The following is a 25,712-nucleotide window of genomic DNA, read 5'->3' as shown; positions in this document are numbered from 1 at the left end:
GGCCTATATACATGTCCACTGTTTAGGCCAAACCGGATTATACCAAACAAGCTGTTTCACAAACACAAATGTAAGGCGTAACAAAATCATAACAAGATGTTCACAGTAAATTCTGCAGCTTGAAATTAGTGATGATATGTTTTCTCTTGTTTCCTGAATTCTTCAAAGTTTATATGCAATAACCATACTGGGAATGGCAGGAGATAAGAAAAGACTCCACTTTGTACTTTATACATATTGTTGGAGTTTGTATGACACAGTATTATTTTTGTAATTAAATGGCACTAAAATAAAGAGAAAGAATGAAGAATTTTCTTCTCATGTAAATAATAGTTACTATTTTATAGAATTAACAAACACAAACTTGTTATTTTATATGTAGCACTTACTTAATTTGAAAACAATTCCTGTAAATTCTGTGGAATTAACACACTATACATAAGCATATAAAATGTATTATAAAAATCATGGAAGATAATTCAAGGATATGGACGACTATGATTCAATTTTGTAAGGCTATCCGCTGACTAAATGAAGCAGTTTGAAATTTTAACACTTTGTTTACTACAGTGTATTTAAGAGATTTAAATTCTTCCTTTTGTGAGTTTGTGTTAAAACTTCTTTAAAGCAATTGGAAATAAGATGTTCGGGTTAAGCAGAGTTACTTCCCACAGAACTGGTTCACATATGAATGATCTGTCTGTGATTATTATTTCTCTGGGCAACCATCAAAACAAGGCATCTTCGTTCTGCATTAGTTTTCTTCTTCATACAGAAGCTGTACACACACAGAAATACACTCACACAGTCTTAGAAAAATATTTGAGTCTCATTGGCAGATTTGTGTAGATCAATGTAGGTAATTAATCCTCCACGAAGCATCTCTCTCTTCATTATATACCACATTATGACACAATAACTATAGACACCATGTGCCTAAAGGTTCAAAACAATCCAGATTAATCATCTTCTTTTCCATTAATCACATCCTTCTTTGTATTCCCAAGCACACTCATATTTTAAAAACTATGTTTGATGACTTTTGATTCAGAAATAGTAATCCATGGAAAATTAGGAAGAAATAGCTACCTAGCCCTTGGGGAATTGTGGAGATTACAGGTAATATCCACCACAGGGGCTAAAAGGGGAAGCCTCAGTTGCTGGTTTCTCTCCCTGGAGAGCTTGCCAGGAAAACAATGGCAGGCGTGATGGTGGTGTTCCAAAGCAGACCTCAGTGTAACAGGTAGTCCAGGGCAACAGGAGAGAGCCCAGGCAGGTGCCAAGAGGAACTTTTCTCCAGCTATTTGTGGTCCAAAGTTTCACCCTGAATCCAGTTAAAAGGACAGAAAGTGAACCTTAAACCAGGTATGTAGTATTTCCTACATTCCTTTTCTGGTGGTCTGTGCTTTCGTATAAATAATCAGGTATTTGAAGAAAAACACATTCCTTCCAAAAGATCCTTGCATGAAATTCTATATATGGCATTTGCATTTACATCTGACCATGTCTTTTTGTAACTATGAGAACTTTCTCTTTAAAATGTGTTAATAAGAGCAGCAACCAGTATGTCACTATTATACAGGAGGCATGGTGCTAAATGAGTTCTATTTTATCAGATTTAATCCTTTTACAAATGCCTGAGGGAGGTATCATTTTCCATTTCACAGATGAAGAAACTAAGGTGAAGAAACTTGGCCAAGGTCAAATAGGTACAAACATAGTCAAGTAAGATTCCAACAAAGCTCATGTTTTTAGTCACTCTTCAGCAATTTTGAAGCACTGCTGTTGAAAACAGCAATAACAAGAAAAAAATAGGAATAAATAAGAACAATAAAGTGGAAGGCAGGCTGTGATTAAATTTTACAATAGAACCTCGAGAGGCACAATGGGTTAAGTTTGGTCTAAGAAGCCTCTTCTGCATTTATATGAAAGGTAGAGGCTAAGACATGAAGAAACGGAAAACACATTTCAGCATGAAGGTAACACCCAGAGCAATAAACAGATGGTCTTGGGATTAGGCACCTCCTAGGCTATACCAAATGATTCAAATCAGCATATCCCAAATTGTTTATATATTAGCCATCTGGCTTGCTATGCATATTACAAGCAGAAAACGAAGCAGACAATGCGGAATACCAATTTCAAGTCATAAAAATCATAGACCCCAGCAAAATGAGTTCTTTATTTGCCTGCTTTCTATAACAAAACAAAACAAATTTTTTAGTATCCTGTTGAAACTGCAGAGAACAGAGATCCTGAAAATTTTCTAGCAGGTAAGAGAAGGTAAGTAAAAATGAAATATGATCCATTCTTAGGATAAAGTATTATTGATAAGTTTTAAAAAATCAACTATACTTGCAATATGTTTTGCATATGTTGATTTTTAAAAACTTATCAATAATACTTTATCCTAAGAATGGATCATATGTTTGCATATGTTTTGCTATGTTTTGGTGAATATAATATAGGTTATATAAGTGTGTGTATTTAAATATCACTTAACCCCTTTCCCGATCAAGTTTTAAGTGCATTAACCACAAATTCTCCTGTCACCATGTCACAGAAGTTACATCACTGAAATGAGCCTCAGGCGTTCCACACTGCAACTTCGGTCACTGTCAACAAATCTTTTCGTTGTTTTATGGCAGGGCTGATAACATAATTGATGCAGCATGGAATTTGGAATTCTGTCTGAAGGGAACCTATGCTTTACTGTGATTTAACCACTCCTAGCCTCTGGTTGCTCAGTAGCAAAAGTAAAAGTATTAAAGAATTATAAAAGTATTTATAATTCTGCTGTGGTATCTTCCTATTGTTTTGTAACACTATTGTTGCCTTGCCTAGCTGTTTTCCTAGACTGTGGAGTAACATATGAGAAGTACCTAGTTTCATGTCTGACACATCACAGTGCTCAGTATGTGTGAGGTTTTTGTTTTCCTCTTAAGATTTTCCAAGTTAGAATAAACACAAGGTAAATATTTGCAATGATAAACCAAATCATCACTGAAGACAAGATTCTGGTAACATAGAAGAGTCAACAGTGAGAAGTAATGTTCCTTATAGCACAGAACCTGCATAGCTACTATTTACTTGACACTTTCTAAGCCTTAAAAAAAAAAAAAAAAAAGGAACTACCAAACTGAGTTTAAGTGCTTTATGAGAAAGGAGGGTGGAGACCACAGTCAAGCTACAAGGAAAGACAAGCCCAGTGCTGCCCCCTGCTGGGGAGCAGGGACCTAGGCACTAATTACCAGTTCCTGAGGCTATAGTCAAGGGCTAGGGAAATGGTTTAAAATTTCCTCCAAAATGAACATATTTTCCAAGTAGTGCTACTATACAAAAGAGACTCTCAGTCAGCTACCAAATGGTTACCATTAAAAGCAGATAAATTAATGTAATCAAGGCATACACACCTCAAAACACAGAGTCAAAAATAAAGACCATACAACATTATTTGATTTATTTGGCTTTTTTTAATGCAAGGCAATTCAAGGCTCAGATTTCTTTCTAAGAACAATTTTGACATAATTTTTATTCCAGTTTTCTGTGACAGGAAGTTAGTTAACTATAGCCCACTGTGCAAAAATACCTATAGATCATCTTGAGTTGGAAAATTATGAAGTTTAAAGTGAGATAAGAAAAATTTAGGTATTTTATACATGTTCCTATTTTTTTACAACTGACATTGACTGATGAAATTCATTTCATTTTCCTGAAAAACTACTGAACTAATTTCTCTAAACATTTAATGGAAAGTCAGAAAACAGGACACGGTAATGAGAAACGCATCACAAGTGAAAATAGACATCATTCCCTATAGAATTATCTGATAAATCAGGACTATACATTCCTCCCTGGAACCACAAGAAACATCAGTCTACAACTTACTTTCAAAGTAGTAACTCAAAAAACTGATTTTAAGTTACTTTTCAAACATAAAGCAGGTTATATCATATAATTGTTATTATGCCATCATAACAACATTTAAACTATGAGAATTTATCTTTGTTTCCAAGGGGAGCGGTGTGGGAAAGTTCAATAAGCTACAAATGTAATGAGCATTGAACAAGACATACAGATCATGAAGTTATTTCTGCTCTAAGAGAAAACATTAAGAAAGAACTTCAGATGATTTGTGAACATACTTAAACCTAAATTTTTAAAAAGTTTTAAACCTAAATTCCCAATACCACTGGGTTCTTGTCTATTATTATTAATAAACAACAATGGAGACTTTGCTTCTAAATGCAATCACAATAGTTGTCTAGGTGTCATAATGACCAATGCAAGAGTTAAATGCTAAAAATATGAGAAAACTAAATTAATATACTACAGTGATGTATTTCTGATAGCTTTAAAGTCCATGAGCTTAGAAACTTATTTTTGATTATAAGTTGATTAGTCCTAGTTATTTATGTAAGGTTAGACCTCCCCCAGCTTCCAAATATTATCAGACAATATTTGTTTTAAATTGGCTTTAAATCTACCCTGAAAACTTGCCCATAGACAAAACATGAGTTTTAGCTGATGAGAAAAAAAAAAGATTCTGGTATCCTAAATCATACTCAAGAAACCTGTAGCTTTTTTGCAGGGGCTTGCCACCAGAACACAGGTGTCATGAAAACTACCACTGGATCAAAGTCAAAATAGGAAAGGAAACGACTCACATCAACATTGTCGTCTGCAGTAACACAGATTCTGGCAAGTTTGCCACTACTGGCCATCTGATCTACAAGTGTGCTGGGATCAACAAAACAACCACTGAAAAATTCGAGAAGGATGCTGCTGAGATGGGGATGCTTCAAGTATGCTTGGTTCTTGGATAAACTGAAAGCTGACCATGAGCCTATCATCATTGGTATTTCCCTGGGGAAATTTGAGACCAGCAAGTATTGTGTGACCATCATTGGTGCTCCAGGAAACAGAAACTTTATCAAAAACATGATTACAGGGACATCTCTGGCTGACTGTGCTGTCCTGATCTTTGCTGCTGGTGTTGGTGAGTTTGAAGCAGGTATCTCCAAGAATGAGCAGACCCCCCCAACATGCCCTTCTGGCTGATACACTGAGTCTGAAACAGCTGATTGTTGGTGTTAACAGAATGGATTCCACTGAACCGCCCTACAGCCGGAAGAGATACGAGGATATTGGTAAAGAATTCAGCACCTACATTATGAAAATTGGCTACAACCCTGACACAGAGGCATTTGTGCCAATTTCTGGTCGGAATGGTGACAACACGCTGGAGCCAAGAGCTAAGGGATGGAAAGTTAGCCATGGAATTGACAGTAGAACCACAACGCTTGAAACTCTGGATTGCATCCTGCCACCAACTCATCTAACTGACAAGCACCTGCGCCTGCCCCTCCAGGATGTCTACAAAATTGGTGGTATTGGTCCTGTCCCTGTGGGCCGAGTAGACACTGGCATTCTTAAACCTGGGCTGGTGGTCACCTTTGCTCTAGTCAACGTTACAACTGAAGTTAACTCTGTTGAAATGCACCATGAAGCTTTGTGTGAAGCTCTTCCTGGGAACAATGCAGACTTCAATGTCAAGAACATATCTGTCAAAGATGTTCATCATGGCAGTGTGGCTGGTGACAGCAAAAGTGACCCACCAGTGGAAGCAGCTGGCTTCACAGTTCAGGTGATTGTCCTGATCCATCAGGCCAAATCAGTGCTGGATGTGCACCTGTCCTGTACTGTCACACAGCTCATACTTGCTTGCAAGTTTGCTGAGCTGAAGAAGATCGATTGTTGTTCTGGGAACAAGCTGGAAGATGGCCCAAAGCTTTTGAAATCTGGTGATGCTGCCATTGTCAATATGGTTCCTGGAAGCCCACGTCTGTTGAGAGCTTCTCTGACTATCCTCCTCTGGGCCACTTTGCTGTTTGTGTCATGAGACAGACAGTTGCTATGGGTGTCATCAAAGCAGTGGACAAGAAAGCACCTGGAGCTGCCAAAGTCACCAAGTCTGCCCAGAAAGCTCGGAAGGCTAAATGAGTATTATGCCCGATACCTGCCACCTCAGTGGCAATCAGTGGTGGAACAGTCTCAGAACTGTTTATCTCGATTGGCTATTTAAGTTTAATAGTAAAAGACAGGTATTTAATAATTATAATACATCATAAAACCTTCAGAAGCAAAGGAAAATGTTTTATAGTTTTTGTGTGTGGCAGTTTTTAAGTTACTAGTTTTTAAAGTCTATACTTTTTATATAAACAACCAAAAATTTGTCACAGAATTTTGTGACCCACTAAAACAAAGTTTAATGAGGAAGGGAAAAAACCTGGTAAAGGCACTGTATCAGCAACTCCAAATTAACTTCATTACTGAATTAAATAAATACAATTTTATTAATTATAATATTTTTCATATAAGCAAATGGTTTATATATCATGCATCATATTTTTGAAATGGAACTTAAAATATATATTAGTCTGTACTAATTTTCTATACAACATAGGTCTATGAAATTATTAATTCTTCAGACAGCTGAGTCCCTAATCTATCCCCAAACTAACAGAACGTTCCCTTAAACATTAGAGCTATGTTCATTTTATTTTTCTAGTACCACTCACATGAGATATATTCAACAAAAACTTGTTGCTATGCAGTTTCTCACTTTTAAAACACAGCTGAAACTACATAACTAAATAAAGCAGTATACATGTACGAATAATATAATTTTACCCAGAGTTGTATAACAACTGAAACATTTTACTCAGGCCCAACTACTTCAGCAAAACTTCCATGTAAAATCCTAATCTTGACTAAATTAAAAGCTGAGATTTTTATTACTTAACTTCATTGGATGTGTTCAATGTCTGTTGACTTTATAAAAAATTCCATTTTTTCCTTTTTAATGCAAATTGCTGGAAATTCGTTTTAATTTTTGTTTTTTAAGATTTTTTCCAGCTACTTAAAGAATGAAACTGAATTCTAAATTAGGATTTTCATTTAAATTCCAATTCATTTTTAAAATAGAAGCTTATTTTCTGAAGTTAGAAATATTATTTTTGATCTAAACAGTTTTCCTGGATACAGTCTAGCTACTTAGACAAAGTTGAAGAATGTTAAAATATACATAAATGTTAAAATATATATACAATGATGTTAAAATATACATTCATCATTCAGATTCAACAGTCATGCCAGAATATAAGCATGTTAATGTAAGCTTAATCTATGAATCTCGATACATTAACTGTTTAAAGAACAAATTTCAATATCAAAATTTAACATTAACATCAATAATTTATAATATAAATTGCTTTCTTCTCAAAATGATAATTTTATAAATTTCACTATATTTAAAATCAGAAATAAATGAAAGCAAGTAACAATTCAGTCCTGAAATTTATAATCCTATTTCAAATCACTAGCACTCCATCCACACCACTCTGGTTTTCCCGGTAAAACCTGTCAAGGTTTGGTTCTGCTTTCAGACTTTCCCCTAGATCCAGCCTTGAGCTAGGACCCGCAGCTGCCTCACTGTTTTCACCTAAAAGCACTGTAAGAAAAAATGGCAAAAAAAATCAACTTCTTCATTAAATCTTCCTACAACATATTCTGTTTATGTGCTGCAATCAGTCTCCAACGATGTTCTGACGTTTTAAAAGTTCAAATTCTAAAGTTTAAATTCTTTTGAGATATATGATGTGCAAATTTTGACATTCAAAATGTACTGTGGCTCCATTGCTTTTGTTAAAACAATTTATATTCAACAGTAGAAAAAAAGGCAGTGTTCTCAAATTTCCACAGACCCCAAAGCTTAAAATTTATAGTTCAAAATTCTTCCTATATAAGAAAGCACGAATGGCAGCAAAGTTTGAAAGTGAAATTTCTTTAGAATGTGGACACGTAATGATAAATATAAGCGGCTTGCAGTCCTGAGTCATCGCAGGAACAAATCACTCTCTGTAAGGTAGGATTTTTTTCTTGGCTTGGCACCAGGAGATTTAAAATAATCTGGCAGAGCAACATTTGATGATCCTACAAAGCATTCACTTTTTCTGCTTGTTCTCCCCCCACCCCCCCACAAAATTCTTCAAATAGCATTATAACACCATTTAATGGTGCTTGGAAGGCAGAAATGAACCCTATCTAAAGCAACCTGACAATTCCTTTGTCTTGTGACAAAGAAAATGTACTGGTATTATCTTAGAATTTGGGGGACTGAACCTGCACGAAAAAAATTATTAGGATTTCTCATGACCTGTTTTTAAGTTTCAAAACCAATTACAAAATGAAACTACTAAACTAGAGTGATTTCTCCCTATCTGGCACCATCTTTCTAAAAAGTTTGAGAAGCTGGATTTAAAAAATAATGGCTAAAATATTTTCTATTTTACAAATGATATGCTTTTGCTGCAATATAGAGAGGTTTTTATTGCTTTTTCCTTCTGTTTAAAAATGTTTTTGATTTCTAGTTTGTCTTTTAGTTTATGTTTAAAAAATGCTGAAAGAACTTGTTAAATAAAGCAAGGAAAAGGGAAAAAATCAACTTTATTGACATAATGCCAAAATAGATGTGTCAATGTTTTTACTGAAATTAAACACATTTTTAAAAAAGTTAGCATGGGGTGTCATAGCAACACAGCCTTTAAGCTTGGTTTTGCTGAATGAGTAAGTCATGCCAACTTATTTTTCAGCAGTGTAATGCTGGTCACTGGATCACTGCGATTTTACTAGAGAAATAACATTGTAGGCTGTCACCAACAATCAGGGAGATGTGGTCAAACACTCATTCACTGGACTCCTGTGGTAGCTGCACTTCCAAAGTTTGGTAATTAAACAAATTAACAAAGCAAACACGTTTCTGACCTCAGTAATGGTGGAAATCTCTGACCAGAGTAAGAGGAGGCTTATAAATGATGCTCTCACTATTTAGATGAGAGTGACTTTAGCTAACATAATGAATTTGACCTATTCATTAAATCTAGCAATTGTAATAACTATCTGCATCAAATTATAATAAAATGCAGAATCCCAAATATATTTTCCTCTTCACTGTATTTACATACTATGTTTCTACCTGTGAAGGTGCTTAATATTTCTTACATGGAAATTCTCCAGGTTGAATGTCTATGCATTTGCATATATATATTTTCATAAATTCAAGAATGGATATTTCAGAATTAGAGGGAGATATAGCTATATATATATATATATATATCCCTCTTTTTTTGCTCCCAACATTGGGTAAATTGTATGCAGATAAGAGGAACCGAACCCAAGTTTGCACGTATTGCATGCTCCATAAACAAACTTCTAATAAGCCTGATAAAAACCATAGATACTCTAGTGAGGGGGTGGTTAGAAACTGCGATTTAGCTCTGGATACTTTTATACTTTAGTGTAAAAATATAATATTAGCATTCTCCAATGATACTGTTATTAATAAATTTAGATTAAATGTATACAGTTCATAAAAATGTCAATGTTCACATAATTTATTTAGATGGACCAGAATATTAACTTACTATTTTTTATCTACTTACTTGAGGCTGAACTATATCAATTCAATCCAGTCCCACAATTAGGAATCAGAGGCTAACATGAAAAGCAATGACTCTCTGAAAGAGGCCCTAGAAGTTTCCCAGTACGTCATATATCACACTTAGTGATGTACATAAACACACATGGACACCAACAAACAATCCTGTGTTTAATCAACACATTCCGTCCACTGTCCCAAGAAACAACACAGCAGCCTACGGGAAAAGAAATGTATTTGTCCACATACCTATCTGTTCAGAGAAAGGAGTAAGTACAGGCATACAAGCAACAGAAAAGCCAGACGTTCACTAAATAGTAACCAAAGAGATGTTCTTATTTAGTAATAAACAAGGGTAAGTATTTGTATAGCCTCACTTAATCCTTTCAGTGACTTCTGTGATGACATAAGGGAGGAGCTGGGGCCGCCCAAGTTTAAGGAGGGACTAAGATCACACAGGCGCTCACAGTTTTGTTGGTATGTGAACCAGCTCTCCTGGTTAATCTTGAGTGTTACTGAGAAAGATTTAAGGTTAAATAGTGGGCCAAAGCATCTTGCTTAGATATAAGGAAATATTTAATATTTATATCTAGTGCTCATTATACCGGTGAAAGAAAAACTGATGGAACTGTTTGTTTTCATCCATTCCAGTGAAGTTTTTTTTTTTTAATGAAAAGCTTTACAAATTCTGGTTACATTGTGTGTCCTGTAGGCTAGACTAGAAAGAGCCTGCACACTGTACAAGAATGAGGGGTGGGCTTAATCTGGCCCACAGGCCAGAGCTTGCTAACCCTTGCCTTAGAACAATCATATAAAAATATGAGTTATTATCTTCATTTTTTCAGAAGGAATGAACTAGAACTTAGGTCAAAGTAACATAGCTTTAAATATATTTCTAGAATTCTTTCTCTTATTTCACAAGAGCCATGTAGCTCTCTGTTTTGCAGGTTTCTAGAAGGGGCAGGGGCAAAAACAAAAAACAAAAATACTTAGCAGTATAGTACCTCTTTTGCTGTGGGGAGGGAAGAGAATAAATTTTAAATTAGAGTTATAGTAAGTTAGGCTTGGATTTATATTTGTCCCCTTTAGATACTTGCTGGAGAGAAGATGTGCAAATGAGGGGAAGGGGGGACGTGGGTACCGTTTTTCTATGTAATTACTGGCACCTAGATAGAGTGCAGGATGTGAGCCGCCTCCTTCAGTTCCAAGGCTGTGAACACTTAGGAAGAACTGGATGTTGAACTATGGTAGGCTGTAAGTTTACATTTAAAAAATCATTAAAGTGTTCCATCAGGAAATTAAATGTTTCCTTTAATTTATTTCCTTATCTATAATAAAATCTAGATGGATTGAGGTACTAAGTAATTTGATAAGAATGTGACAGCTTTTTCACTGATTAGAAAAATATTTTAAATAAACATAGGTTACAAGTTTTATCCTAGACTTAAATTAGAATATGAAATTTAATCCTCTTCTCACAGTTAACTCATTTTGAAGAACTCTAAAACTATACAAGAAAATCTCTGAAGTATTTCAAGAAATATCTTTTAAAAATAGAAGTTAAATTCTTTTTGTGAAATTAAAAACAATAGATAAGACTTGCAGTTAAATTAATCTTAAAATTTAAATTTAAGTGCGGCACGGATTTCCCTGTCTCAGACTGTATTTGTCAGTTTCTATTAGTGGTCACTGGCACACTCTCTGCAGCTGACCTAGGTGTTCACTGAATAGCTGTGGGCTCTGCATTATAGGTGGGGAGCTGTTTATACACATATAAGTGCCATCAAGTGGACATGGCTATCTGCAGAAGGGCCCATCCCCAAGCATGGAAGTGGACAGGTCCCAGCTGTCTAGACAAGCATTTCAGTCATCCCTGGGAAAGTATCACTTTTAAAAGCCTGATTAAAAAATTATATATGTATGTAATACATCCGGATTATGATGTATGCAGTAGAATCGCATCAGTTTCAATCCCCATTTCCCTGAATGTGCATGCATATATTTGATATAACAAATCACCAACCCACAAGAATTTTCCTTTGGTTTCTTCAAATACTAATTATGTAGCAAATCGAATTAAGTACATATGATTCACTTCGGCAGCAGGTACTTCCGTTACTTCAGAATTGCCAAAGGGGATTTGAAGTGTCTATCGTCCCTCCAAAACAATCCTGCTGTGCGCCAAACTGATAACTGTTCCGCACAGCTGCAGAGCAAATGTGCAGTCTCGGTCCTGTAAAGACAGTGTTCACATGGCAAGCTGTCCTGTGAGCAATTTTGGATTTAGAACTACGGATGGCAGGTTGATGTTACTGTAAAACGATTACTATACGTGAGTATTAAGTCATTTGTTTTGCTCAGCTCAGCTTGTGCAGATTTCTATAATGCTATGATTTTCCTCTACTTTACAACACTTGCTGAAACTCTGAAAACCCCAAATATTAATAAATACATTAGATCAGCATCTTGTTAAATTGGTTTTTAAGCTCTGTAACTCACATAAAAACAGTAAAGGCTGTTTGTGTGTTTGAGAGCATGTTTATGAAATACTGAGCATGAAATATACTTGTATTTAACCTCATCCCCAAAGATAACCACATATATGTTTATTATAAATGCTTCTCTTTTCATTACAGAAGGTAAGTGTGCAAACAAACCTATGGACAAATCTGGGCTACAGAAATTAAAACTATTTTATCTCAGTAATTTAATATCTATGGAAGGGAATTCTTTTCAGGGGTGCTCTCCAAAACGGGGTGGGTTGCCGGATGCTGAAGGCCATGACTGCATTCCCTCAGAGGCTGCTAGATTGCTATGGCAACTATTCTTTCCCTATCAATAAGCAGCAGCTCTGAACACTAATAGTCTGGGGGAAAAAAGAGGATTCCTTTTCTGTGGCAGTAACAATAGGAAGTAGTTTCAAGATTACAATGTATCACTTTTTGCGCAAAATTAACAGTATCTTTGGTAACTGAATTATTTCACTAGAATTCAGCTTTATAATAAATGCAAAATTAGTGAAATCAGTCATTGTATAGTCTAGTTTCAAAATGAGGTAAAGTGTGTGATGTAGTAATCCAAGAATGTTAATGGCTGGAGTGCATTTTGTGCGGAGGTCCAGACAGAAGAAAACTATCTCTAGAGAGAAAATGACAAATTTAAGAAGCAAAACTGACAACAAGAAACAACATATGCTTCCACACAGCTTTTGGAGTTTCTTGCACATTTTCAATGGTTATATTTCTTACCTGTGGTTGTTTCAAGATATCTAAATATTACTGTGCAGCATAATAAATAAATTGATTACATTTACTAAATTAAATATACCTCCTTCCTATTCAGGAAGGTATTTACCACCTTTGTCTTCACTGGCTTAAGTATCAGTAGGTAAATCTTTAAAGCTGCATCTTAATTTAGGTGTGCCAAACCAACATTGCAGAGTCACATACACTGGCTTCACAACCCACTGTATTAGAGGTGCAATGCCTGCTACAGAGTAGGCATTAATAAATGATTGCTAACCAAACAACTCCAGGTTTGACTTATGTTCCAGTTCACGCCAGGACATTAATCACCTTAGTCACTGATGAGGCAAAAAATCAGCAGGACAGAGATGGGTTGTGGAGGCATTTACTCCTCAGCAATTACTACGCATGGTCTTACTCATCCAGCCGCCTCCACACTGTTGTTGCTATTATGATCCTGCCCCTCCCCTGGTTAGAAGTTTTCCCTGGTTCCCCAAAACTTATTCTTCATTTACCCTTAATCCCCTCACAACCCAGGACAGACATGCACAGGCCTATCTCCATCGCAAAGCTTGCTGTTTTATAACATAAACCACTCTCTTCTAAAACTCTAACTTTTCTATCCCCTGCTACCTGCACATAGTCCACTTTTCAAATTCAGCTCAAATGCCCCTTTCCAGGAAGTCTTCAGGACATTGATGTTGATTTTTTAAGTATTCATTTATTCAATCATTTTTCAATTCACCTATTTCAGACCCCATGGTGCCCCTACTTTCACAGAACTTTATATTCTAGTGGGGGAATACGTATGAGGAAGTCCTAGACAGGATGTCCACAGAGGTCTGCAGTAAACAAAACAGGGACTCCGTTGTACAGAGTGCTTGGGGAAGGGCTTTCTTGAATGGCTTTGCCAGGTGACAAAATAAGCACAAAGGTACAGAGACAGCAACGAGCCTGGTGTGGTCCAGAGGTGGAGAGGAAGCTCTGGGGACCTGAGCACAGGCTAGGGTGAGAGCACCCAACAAAGGAGCAACAACAGAGCGACGGGGGGCGGGGGGATGGAGGGGACAACCAGGTGGCCAGGCGGCCAGCACACCAGCCCCAACAGTGACAGATGGTTTTCATATTTTATATATCTACATGTTACAGAGCACATACAAGAGTAGCTATGGAGAGTTACAAGATTTTCAAGGTGAACTTCAGGTTCATTTACAGGAAATCAGATATATCACTAGAGACAAATACCAGGGTTGCTGAGAATCTCAGTGAGACATGAAACAATACAGGGATGAGGGTAGTTAGTCAAAGTACACAACATGAGAGGATCACTTTTTTGTGTTATTTAGGAGAAATTATCGCTTCATTTAGTGTAAAACATTTTGAGAGAAAAGATGGTGGCCAAGTAGGTTGAAGCAGAATCTGCTTCCTCTTGTCCCTAATTCGTATACCTGGTTGATCTTCTGAAAAATAAACTAATCATTCAATGGGATCTTAGCTGGTATGAAGTTTGGAAGCCAAGGAGTACACAAGAGGAGGTAAGGAGATTTTATAGCTTGAAGGGGAAGTACCCTGGGTGTGGTGCCTGAGGCCTTGAAGAACCTGGTTAGACATCTCAGCTCTGCTGCTCCCTCCTCTCCCAGGGCAGAGAGCCCCAGAACTGAGCTTGGAGTGACCTGGATACACAAGTTGGGGAGCTCCAGGCCACACAACACACATAGCAACAGCACACCCATAGCTGCAGTGGCAAACACTCACCTGGAGAGTGTCAGAGAGACAGGGATTCTACCTGCATCTGGGTCGGACGTAGACAGGCTGCAGCAAGCCTTGACTGTGAGACACTTTTGGCTTTTTGGAGAAACAGTGTGTATGCAAAGCTAGACAGTGACTCAGTGCTACAGTGGGAGTGCCTGAATTTTCTAAAATGGAAGCTGAGGTGTTCTGGGCAGGGACCCCATGTAAAGTTGCTCTGCCAGCAATGGGAAAGGACTGAAGGTATGGTTTGCTCCCACTGAGTGAAGGTGAGCAGAGATCAGAAAGGTGCACAGCAAGGGGATTTCTCAGCCCCAGCCTGGTGCAGCTGCAGGCCAGAGACTGTGCAGAGTAGAGACTGCATCTGCTACAATGGCAGTGGTCTGGGAACTGGACAGGTGGAAGGGGAGCACCGGAAATTATTCATAGCCAGACAGAGTCACCTTCCCTGAGAAGACTGAACCTCCAGGAAGGGAAGGACACATCCTTCCCCCACATCCTTCAGGATTGCAAGCATGAGAGGCTCAAGAACATCCTGCAGGGTGCATACCTGCAGGAGAAAGACAGAAAAAGAAACACTTAAAGGGCCCATTTTGGACTTATCTCAGGGAGACAAAATGCACTGGTTCCTATGGCCCTATTCCACTGAGGCCAGCAAGGCAGGGAGATCAGAAATCAGTGTAGCAAAGGGGAATCAGGGCCCTGCCTTGGCTCACACACATAGCTGCCAGCACCACCAAGCAGAAAACAGCTGACCCTCTTACACAGATTGGCCCAATCCTTGAAATGGACAGCTAATTCAGCAGAAACCATACATTATTGGAAATAAGCTGGGACAAACCAAGACGGGTGGTACAGAGGCAGGGGGAACACACCCATGAATTTCCCAGAAGACTGCACAGTGCCCAAGAGAGACACAGGGGTCCCACCTCCCCGATCACAATAGAAGCCACCTTGAGAGGCAGGTGAAGGTGGTAGAGGTAGTTCTGCTGGAACTTGGATGACCCACCCCAGGACTCTGAGCTGAGAAAAAACCAGAGGTGGATCCAGAAAGAGAAGACAAAAGGCAAACACGCCAAACCCTGCTGAGACAAGTTGCACCTCATTCCTCTTCAGAATTTGTGTTATGTTTGTTCTTTCACACAGCTTTTTTAAGACTTCTTCTTTTGCATCAATTGTATTCCAACCAATTCACTATTCTTTGTCTTTTATTTCTGATTCATTTTATTTAGATTTTTACATTATTTTTAGTTTATTCTGATTTCATATCTCACATTTTACTCTTACCTTCTCTTACTCTATTTTGCCTTTTTCCTGCCCTTTCTTATTTTTGTTGTAAATCTTATTTCCCCCCAAAGTACGACTTATTCCTATTCCTTACTCTTCCTATTTCTCTTCATTCTGTCCTCTCAAAATCATTCTTTCTTCCTTTAGTCAGCTCTCATTCTTTTTCTCATTACAAGAAAGAAGGACAAAGTAGGAGGAATCACAATCTGATATTAAACTGTACTATAAGGCCGCTGTAATCAAAACAGTCTGGTACTGGCATAAGAACAGACACATAGATCAATGGAAAAGAATAATGAGCCCAGAAATAAACCCATGTCCCTATGTTCAATTAATATTTGACCAAGGGGGCAGGAGCATACAATGGAGCAAATATAGCCTTCTTCAACAAATGGTGTCGGGAGAACTGGACAGATACATGCAAAAAAAAAATGAAACTAGACCACTAACTTACACCATACACCAGAATAAACTCAAAATGGATAAAAGACTTGAATACAAGTCATTATACCACAAAAATACTAGCATACAACATAGGCAGTAAAACTTCAGATATTCTACGTAGCAATACATTTGCTGATATATCTCCTAGGGCAAGGGAAATAAAGGAAAAAATTAACAAATAGGATTACATCAAACTAAAAAGCTCTGCATGGCTAAAGAAACCATCATCAAAATGAAAAGGGAACCAACCACATGGGAGAACATATTTGCCAATGATACGTTGGACAATGTAATCTTCAATATATACAAAGAACGCACACAACTCAACAGCAGGAAGACAAAAAATCCAATTAAAAAGTGAGCAAAGGACCTGGATAGACACTTCTCCATGCAGGACATACAGGAGGCCCATACACATATGAAAAGATGATCATCATCACTAGCCATCAGAGAAATGTAATTCAAACCACAATTAGATATCATCTCACACCAATCAGAATGGCAATCATTAAAAAATCAACAAACAACAAGTACTGGCAAAGATGTGAAGAGGGAACCCTAATGCATTGTTGGTGGGAATGCAGACTGGTTCAGCCACTGCAGAAAACAGTATGGAATTTCTTCAAAAAACTAAAAATGGAACTGCCTTTTGACCCAGCAATTCCACTGCTGAGAATATACCCTAAGAAGACCAAAATGCCAATTCAAAAGAACATATGTACCCCTATGTTAATAGCAGGGCTATATACAATAGCCAAATGCTAGAAATATCCTAAGTGTCCAACAGTAAATGAGTGGATCAGAAAAACTGTGGTATATTCCATTACACAATGGAATACTATGCAGCAGAAAGAAAGAAAGAAAGAAACCCTACCTTTTGTGACAGTGTGGATGGAGCTGGAGAATATTATGCTATGTGAAACAAGCCAGTTGGTGAAAGACAAAATACCATATGATTTCACATATAAGCGGGATGTTGAACAAAATAAACTAAAGAACAAAATTGAACCACAGGCATGGAAACATGGAACAGATCTACAGTGACCAGAAGGGAGGTGGGAGGGGGACATGGTGGAAATAAGAGGAGGGACTAGTCAAAGAACATGTATGAATGACTTTCAGACATGGACAACAGCATGAGAACTGACTGCAAGAGCAGGGGGTGGGATGGGTGGAGGATGGCAAAGGGGAAAAAAATTGGGACAACCGTAATACAGTAACAATAAAAAATGATAAAAAATCATTTAAATAATACTTTTGAGGAAGTTGGAAAAAATAGAAAGTTTGAAATTAGAAGCATTTTACTATAATTTGTGGCTAAATAGAATCCTTTCTTGGCTAGTATTCAAATATATTTTCTAGTAATCAGTCTATTTATTACCATATCCAGTATCTTAATGATAATATCAATTTCCCATATACTCATACTACTATATATTTCATCTTCTTATTTCTTATCTCTGCATCCTCTCAGTGGTTTCTTATAATTATGTATTATAAAGAAAAAGGCTCAAAATTGAGTAACCTAGCAACATGCACAAAGATCATATTTTTAAAAATAGTACCTATTGTTCCTTTAGTAAGGGGTAGAAATTCACTGCACACAGAAACAGGTTTTCATAGTCTTAGGGGCTATAGAGAAAACCCTCCCTGCTCATTCATGTCCTCTCTTTGTTGTCAATCACCAAGGCTGATTACAGTATCACAAACTCTGAGCTAGTCCCCTAATAATTTTCCTGCCCAGCAACATGGGGTGATGGTGTGGTAATCTATAAGTAAAAGCAAAATATAACTGGAAAATGTTCTATGGACCCAACTATACAAAGTTTAGAAGAGCATATTTGTATCTGCTTAGCATTTATTTTAATTCTGATTTATAAAAATTCAGATTATTTAAAAGTTCTGTTATTTGGAATTATTAATTGGAATCTCTACATACAGACTAATTTCTTAGAAAGTTTAAGTAAATTCTAACTCACTATCTTTTCATGTTGTCAAAAAATGTTTCCTTTGTGAAATGAATGACAAAACAGATCAATTCCTTTGGGTTTCAGACTCATACTGTACTAGCAAGTAGAGCATTTGGTCCTCGTCCTGAGTCTCCTATCAGCTAGGTAAGTGACACGACAGGGTGGCTCTAGCTCTTCTTTTCAATCATCCACACTACCAGCAGGCACTGATCAGCATGGTAATTAAGGAAATCGAACTCCAGTTGATGAAAGGGTAAATGCCCTTCCTGACTCCCTATAGAAGAAGTCATCCTAGCGTACAATGTCTGGCACACAGCAGTAAGTCTGAAGTTGACCTGAAAAATTCCTGTTTTCACTTATCTTAATATCTTTCAAGCTGAGAGGAAGGCAAGGGCTTGAGAGTCATTAGCTCTTCAGTACAGATAACACAAGCCAGGAGATTTTGAACAAAAAGAATTTCAGCCCTGAATTCCTGACAAAGCTAAAACTCAGGAGGTTGTCAGCTGACCATTTTGACACACAAATGGCAAAAAAAATGACAAAACACAGATGGACACAGAACCAAAACAAAATAAACTCATAATAACCAAAAAGAGAGAGAGAGAGGAAAGGGCGGGGGGAGAAAGAAAGGAAAAGAGAAGAGAGAGAAGAGAAGAGAAGAGAAGAGAAGAGAAGAGAAGAGAAGAGAAGAGAAGAGAAGAAAAAGGAAATGAAAAGAAAGGAAAAGGAAAGAAACCTAAGGATCTTAAGAAGTTATAAAATGCTTTTTGTTTAAGGTTAATTCTGACTAAATAATGAAGGGGGCTAACATCACTATAATGAGATTAAGATGGTGTAGGTAAATGTGCTACTCACATCTTCCCACAACCACATCAAAATTATAACTAAATTACAGAAAAGCATCATTCAAAACCACCTGAAATCTAGCTGAAGGGAAGTTCTACAATTAGGGATTTCAAGAAGAAGCCACATCGATATTGGTAGAGGAGGCAAAGATGCTTAACTGGCTGGTCCCACATCCACGTGAGGTGGATAAAAATTGGGAGGGATATCTTGGCTCTGGAGGTTTCCCTGGAGGAGCAAGAGGTCCCAGCCCCACACCAGGTCCCAGAATCCAGAGTTTCAGGGGTGGGCAGAGAAGTTTCCATAGTTTCTGGCTGTAAAAAACAGCAGGGATTGAGGCTGAGGGAGAAGAGGGGTCAGGAGTTCCAGGCAGTTCCTCTTAAAGGGGCACACACACAGACTTACTCACTGAGGGACTAACTCCCTCTGAGCTCCATCGCTGGAGCAGCAGCTCAAAAGGCAACAGGGACATACAGGGAAAAACTGAATTGTCTGGCATCAGTACAAGAGCTAAGGGGCAGCATTCAGCCACACAACTGCACTGGCAGAAGCCATTGTTCCTCTTCTGAGGGCCCCTTATAGAGCTGGCAGGCAGGCACCATATCTGTATCTCCATCCACCTGGTTCACACTGTTTGCCACACCCTGGTGATTCTGAGACTCTGCCCCACCAAATTTTGGGTGTTTCCTGTGGCTTCTCCATATGAATGGTCTGTCTTGGGTCATGCTTCAGACTTTCCTAAAATCTCTCATACAAGTAGCATCTGGCTTCAACATGCCACATACCTCTAGCTAAGTGGCCCCAGGACTGATACTAGCAGCAGCCTTAGTTCACAGTTTGGCCTCTCCTGGTCACCTCCAAGCCCAGTACAAGTAGCAGCCATCTGCAGATGTCTCTGTAGCTCATGCCGGGTGGCCCAGGGCAGAACACAGGCTGCAGCTGACCTTGACCTGCACCTCCCAGAAGGCCCCAGAGCCAGTGCACCTAGTAGACAGCTTCAGACTACATAAAAGCACCACCCATCACTTCCACAAGCAATATACTCAAGGGGTGGACTCAGTAGCAACAGAGCCCTGCTGAAGTAAAGTCCTGCTCTGTGGCGTAGGCCTCAGCACAGCTGATCCTCCATGGTAGGATTGCAGCCATTCCTTACAGCCAATCAGCTTGGGGGTAATACCTTCCATTGATGCCAACAGTAATCAAGGCTCAACTACAATAGAAAGGGTGTACACAGCCCATATGGAGCAGAGGGTGCAGGTGGCAGGGTGCACATGGAATGTCCAGCTAAGGTAACTGGGGAGGCTGTGCCACTGGACCCTACATGTCACCTACTACATAAAGCCACTCTACCAAACCCAGGAAAAGTAGCACCTCTATTTAATACATAAAACAAACACAAGGAGGCTGCCAAAATGAGGAAACAAAGAAACATGGCCCAAATGAAAGAACAGAACAAAACCCCAGAAAAAAAACTGAACACAAATGGAGACAAGCATCAACTATATGCAGAGTTCAAAAGAATGGTTATCAGGATGCTCAGTGAACTTAGGGAGAACCTCAACAACATGAAAAGGACATAGAAACTATAAAAAGGAACCACTCAGAAATGTAGGATATACTAACTGAAATGAAGAATAATTTAAAGGGAATCAACAGTAGAGCTGATAAAGCTGAGAATATAGTTGAAATATTAGGAAGCAAAAAACACCTATTCAGAAGAGCAAAAAGAAAAAAGAATTAAGAAAAATAAAAGTAGCATAAGAAGCCTCTGGGACAATTTCAAGCATGTGAACATTCACATATAAGGGTGCCAGAAGAAGACAGCAAGAAATTGAAAACCTATTTGAAAAAATAATTATGAAATTTCCCTAACATGGTAAAGAAAATAGACATACAAGTCCAGGAAGCACAGAGAGTTTCAAATAAGATGAACCCAAAGAGGCCCACACCCAGATACATCATAATTAAAATGCAAATGGTTAAAGAAAAAGAATCTTAAAAGCAGCAAGAGAAAACCAGTTAGTTACCCAAAAGGGAGTTCCTATAAGGCTGTCAGCTGATTTCTCAACAGAAACTTTGCAGGCCAGAAAGGAATGGCACAGAATATTCGAAGTGATGAAAAGCAAGGACCTACACCAAGAAGATTATTCTACCCAGCAAAGCTATCATTTAGAATCAAAGGGCAGATAAAGATCTTCCCAGAAAAGAAAGAGCTAAAAGAATTCATCACCACCAAAACAGTATTACGTGAAATGTTAGAGTCTTGTTTAGGAAAAGAAGTAAAAATTTTAAAAAATGAACAATAAAATGTCAATAAATACATTTCTATCAACAAATGAATCTAAAAAAACAAATGAAGAAGAACAGAAACAGACTCACAGATACAGAGAACATTTTGACAGTTGAAAAAAATTATGTAAGAGCTGGCTATATTGGTGAAGAAACTCATCACTCTAAACAAAATAGCGATAAAAGATATCCCTATTAGGGAAGTGTCAGAATCTCTTTAATAGTAAGTGATGGTGGGAAAATGTTGTTTCTTTTGTAATAACCCAAAACATTTGACACCTGGGGTTAAAAGGTAAAAACCATCTTCTCAAGGGAAAGTCAGAACCTCTAGGAAACAGTAAGGTGTAAGATTTAGTTAAGGTGGCACTGGACAGACTAGAAGCAATATTTGTAAACTACATATCTGACAGGTCACTATATATCACAACATATGTAAACAATCCTCAAAACTCAACAGTTAAAAAAAGAAATGATCTAATTTAGAAAATAGGCAAAAGACTGAAACAGACATTTCACCAAAGAGGAAAGAGATGGCAAAACAATGTGAAATGAGGTTTAACACCATCAGCTAACAGGAAAAGGAAAAAGCAAACCACAATGAGATATCGCTACAAACCTAGTGGAACATAAAACAATGGCAGTGACAATGCCAAACTCAGGAGTGTGTGGAAATCTTGTGTAAATCGATGGAGGGTGTGTGAAATGGTATAGCCACTCTGGAAAACAGTTTAGCAGTTTCTTATAAAACCAAAGATGAACGTACCATATGACCCAGCAATTTCACACTTGGGCATTTATCCCACAGAAATGAAAACTTATATCCACATAAAAATGTGTGCAGAAATATAACAGCTTTTACACAATAGCAAAAACTGAAAACAAATCAAATGTCCTTCAATGGGAGAATGGCTATAAAATTGTAGTATATGCACACTAACCACAAATAACTAATTAGCCATAAAAAGGAATAAACTATTGACATTTATACAACCTGGAGAGAGTGGAAGGGCATTATGGTTGGTGAGAAAAATCTCAAAAAGTAACATTCTGTATGACTCCATATATATAAACATCCTTGAAATGACAGAACTATAGAGATGGAGGAAAGATCTAGATGCAAGGAACTAGATAGAGAAGGTGTATCCTCGTGGCTTCACTACACATCCACTGATGCAATACAACTAGAAGACTGCAAGGTTCCTTTGACAACTAGAGGCAACTCCAGAACCATAAATAAGAAAAAAGCCAGCCTGACTCAAGGTATTTGCTGCATATAATGATGGCATAAAAGTAATGAGTAATTCAAGACAGATCATGATGATAAATGTTGACAGTGATACATTACAATATTATTAAATGTTTTCTGAATGCTGGATACCATTCTGACAGTGTAGCATTATTAACACATTCTAACAGAACAATAGTCAGAGAGTTGGGTACCACTGATGGAAAAACTGAGAACTGAGAGATAAGAAATGTGAGGAAGGTCACGCTGTTGGTAAGGCGTCAGCCAGTACTGTGACTCTTATTGGTTTCTTTTTAAAAGTAAGGAGTGAGAAAGAGAAGAAAAATGCGTACTGTGACATGTAATTCTTTTCCACATAAAAAAAAAATTCCACAAGCACAGCTCTTTCCATAGACTGAGTAAAAGCAGAAGAGTCCTCTGGTTAGCATGCTCTTGCAATCTGCTGCCCAGCCCAACTGCCTCTGGACAACATCCTCTGAATCCCCTGGGGAGCCCAGAGGGCCTACCATTCCTGTGCTCCCATGATGACACACACACACACACGTACACAAACATACAAATCTAGACACATCTGTCCTGCACACAGCAATGATTGTACTGCATGTTTGACTCCTCATTAGACTATTAGCTTCTTGAGAACAAGGGCCACATCTTTTTATCTGATTATCTTTGCACTGTGTACAATTAAATGGTTAACTAATTAACTTTCTTGTCTAGTTTTAGGAGCCTTTAACTGCTCTTTATGGAGAAAAGCTGCAATGGGAAGGAGTAGGGATTGATGGAGTGGTGGATCACTGCTCAGACACCCACAAATGTTGGGACTAGACGTCCATTTCTACAAAGTACATGGGGAGTTGAGGAAAGCTGCAGGAGAAACACTGGCTGAAGGATAAAGGACTCAGTGTATCAAGCATCTCAAAACAAGTCGTAGAGTTGCTGGAGGAAAGCAGAGGAAGAAATGGCCAAAAATTCAGTCTATTAAATGGAAGGGAAACAGGTTGAGAAGCCCTGGTCTGGAGCCAGATGCACTGGGCTTTGTGCTTTACAAATCACCATAGCCTGGGCCCACCGTGACATGGTAGAGGGATGGGTGGTCTCCCTCAAGTTCTCAGAGTAATAGAAAAAATCTCCACTCAAAAAAGAGGAGATTGTGGTAGGAAGAATAATTGCCCTGAAATATGCCCATGTCCTAGTTCCCAGCAAGAGTAAATTTATTACCCTTCATGGCAAAAGGAACTTGGCAGGTGTGCTTAAGATTAAGGACCTTAATATGAGAAAACTACCCAGGATCATCCAGGTGGGCCCAATCTAATTACATGTCCACTTGAATTTAGAAACCTGTGGTCAGTGAAAGGGAGATGTGACTGTGGATGGAGGCAAAAAGAAGCAGTAATGCTGGCTTTGAGGATACAGTGAGGGCCTCAAACTCATCTTCACCAGGGGCCACATCGGCTTCAAGGTTGCCTTCAAAGAGCTGAATGTAATTTCAATTCCTTAACAGTTAAGGAGTAGTTTCATTTATACAGTCCTAAAAGTATTTCAGCCCTTTGAAGGCAACCTTGAGGCTCATGTGGCCCCCAATGAAAATGAGTTTGACACCCCTGAGATAGAGGGAGTGCCATGAACCCAGAAATGTAAGCTGCCTCTAGGAGCTAGAAAAGGCTAGGAAGATCCCCTAGAGTCATCCAGAGAGGAATGCGGCCCCGAGGAAACCTTGGTTTTAGACCAGTGAGACATGTGCCAGACTCCAGACCTACAGAACTATAAAATAATACATCTGTGCTGTATTAAGTCACTAAGTTTGTGGTAATTTGTTATGGCAGCAATAGAAAATTTATATAGGGAACTTCGAATTCTAGGTCAATCCTGCCGCCTGTGAGTGGAGGGGGTAAAAACGGAATGGGTGTGTGTGTGTGTGTGTGTGTGTGTGTGTGAGAGAGAGAGAGAGAGAGAGAGAGAGAGAGAGAGAGAGAGAGAGAGAGAAGCCCAGCCAGAGAGGAAGATCATTATCTGACCCTGACAGCTCAAGGGAGGCTGAACAGAATGAAAGGGAAATTTTTTTTTAAAGAATTAGAGTAAACCTAGGAGAGAATGCCTAATGTAAAGGTTGATATGGTAAATCTTGTTATCTTTGCTGTTCTAATTCTAAACCTCACCCCAAGATTCTCTTCTGGGAAGAGCAAACCTGGAACATCTAAAAGCAAACAGAATAAAAGACATACTGTTTGGTGCTCCTAAATGGTGTCTGCCCTTCATTGCAAGCCAAGGTCAAGAGTAGTCTGTACCTGAGACAGGGAGGCAGTACACTAAGCACTCTGTGACAAAGTCCTCAGGTAGGCTGCAAGGAAACAATAGCTAGCCACTGAGGGGCTGGCACCAATAAGATCACTTTCCTCTCACTTCTGCCAGTACTTCTAGGCAAAGAAAGCAGAAATCATAAGACAAAAGTTGGTGCTATGAAGCACTATCTTTTAAGAACTCATTGTGGGAGGTATCTTGATTTCATAATTTTCTCCATTAATTAAGAATGAAGTTAAATTAAAGGAAGAATGGACATGATAAACACATTTGCTTATGCTGTTACTCATTATATAGTCATAAAATATAAACCTAGTTGTTGGGAAGGAAAGTTCTGCTAAAAAGGAGTATACTTTTATCCTTGTAAAGAATTAGAATAATGACCATGTAATACAGAAAAAGACAGATGCAAAATAAAACAAAAAGTTTGTGTTAGACTGAATATTTTGTCACAATGATACATAACTGAAATTATTTATATACAAATTAAATCATTATGATTCAAAGAAAATCTACAACAACCAAATATAGTTTAAGTTCTTAAAATGGTTGACCCAATTATAAAATAGCTCACTGAGGTTTGTAAATGTTTTAACATCTGTTTTATAATTTAAATGTCAAACTAAATTATCCTAAACTTGAGACTGTACTGGCTAACCAAGCCTGCCAGTTATTTTTACTCTTTCAAAATCTTGAAATTACAGAACACGAATAAAACCTTAGAAGTCATCCTAGTCCAACAACTTGCCTGATGTGAGCGATATCTCTGACAGATAACTTTCATCTTTCATTTCACTTTTCCTTATAGAATCTTCTGCAGACCGGTTTATGCTCTAACTTGT

The 25,712-nt window shown here is 38.0% G+C and overlaps 1 protein-coding gene and 1 pseudogene across 2 annotated transcripts in view; one reads left to right on the top strand and one right to left on the bottom strand.

The window, feature by feature from the left end:
* Nucleotides 1-25,712, bottom strand: part of BCKDHB (branched chain keto acid dehydrogenase E1 subunit beta) — a 187,666-nt gene that overhangs the window by 2,191 nt on the left and 159,763 nt on the right. The gene's annotated exons all lie outside the window — the stretch shown is intronic.
* On the top strand, nucleotides 4,706-6,276 carry LOC118500256 (annotated as a pseudogene).

Source organism: Phyllostomus discolor, chromosome 4 (genome assembly GCF_004126475.2).
Source record: "Phyllostomus discolor isolate MPI-MPIP mPhyDis1 chromosome 4, mPhyDis1.pri.v3, whole genome shotgun sequence".
Lineage (NCBI taxonomy): Eukaryota > Metazoa > Chordata > Mammalia > Chiroptera > Phyllostomidae > Phyllostomus > Phyllostomus discolor.
Note: the sequence above shows the minus strand (reverse complement) of the source record. Positions and strands in the feature narration are given on the sequence as shown.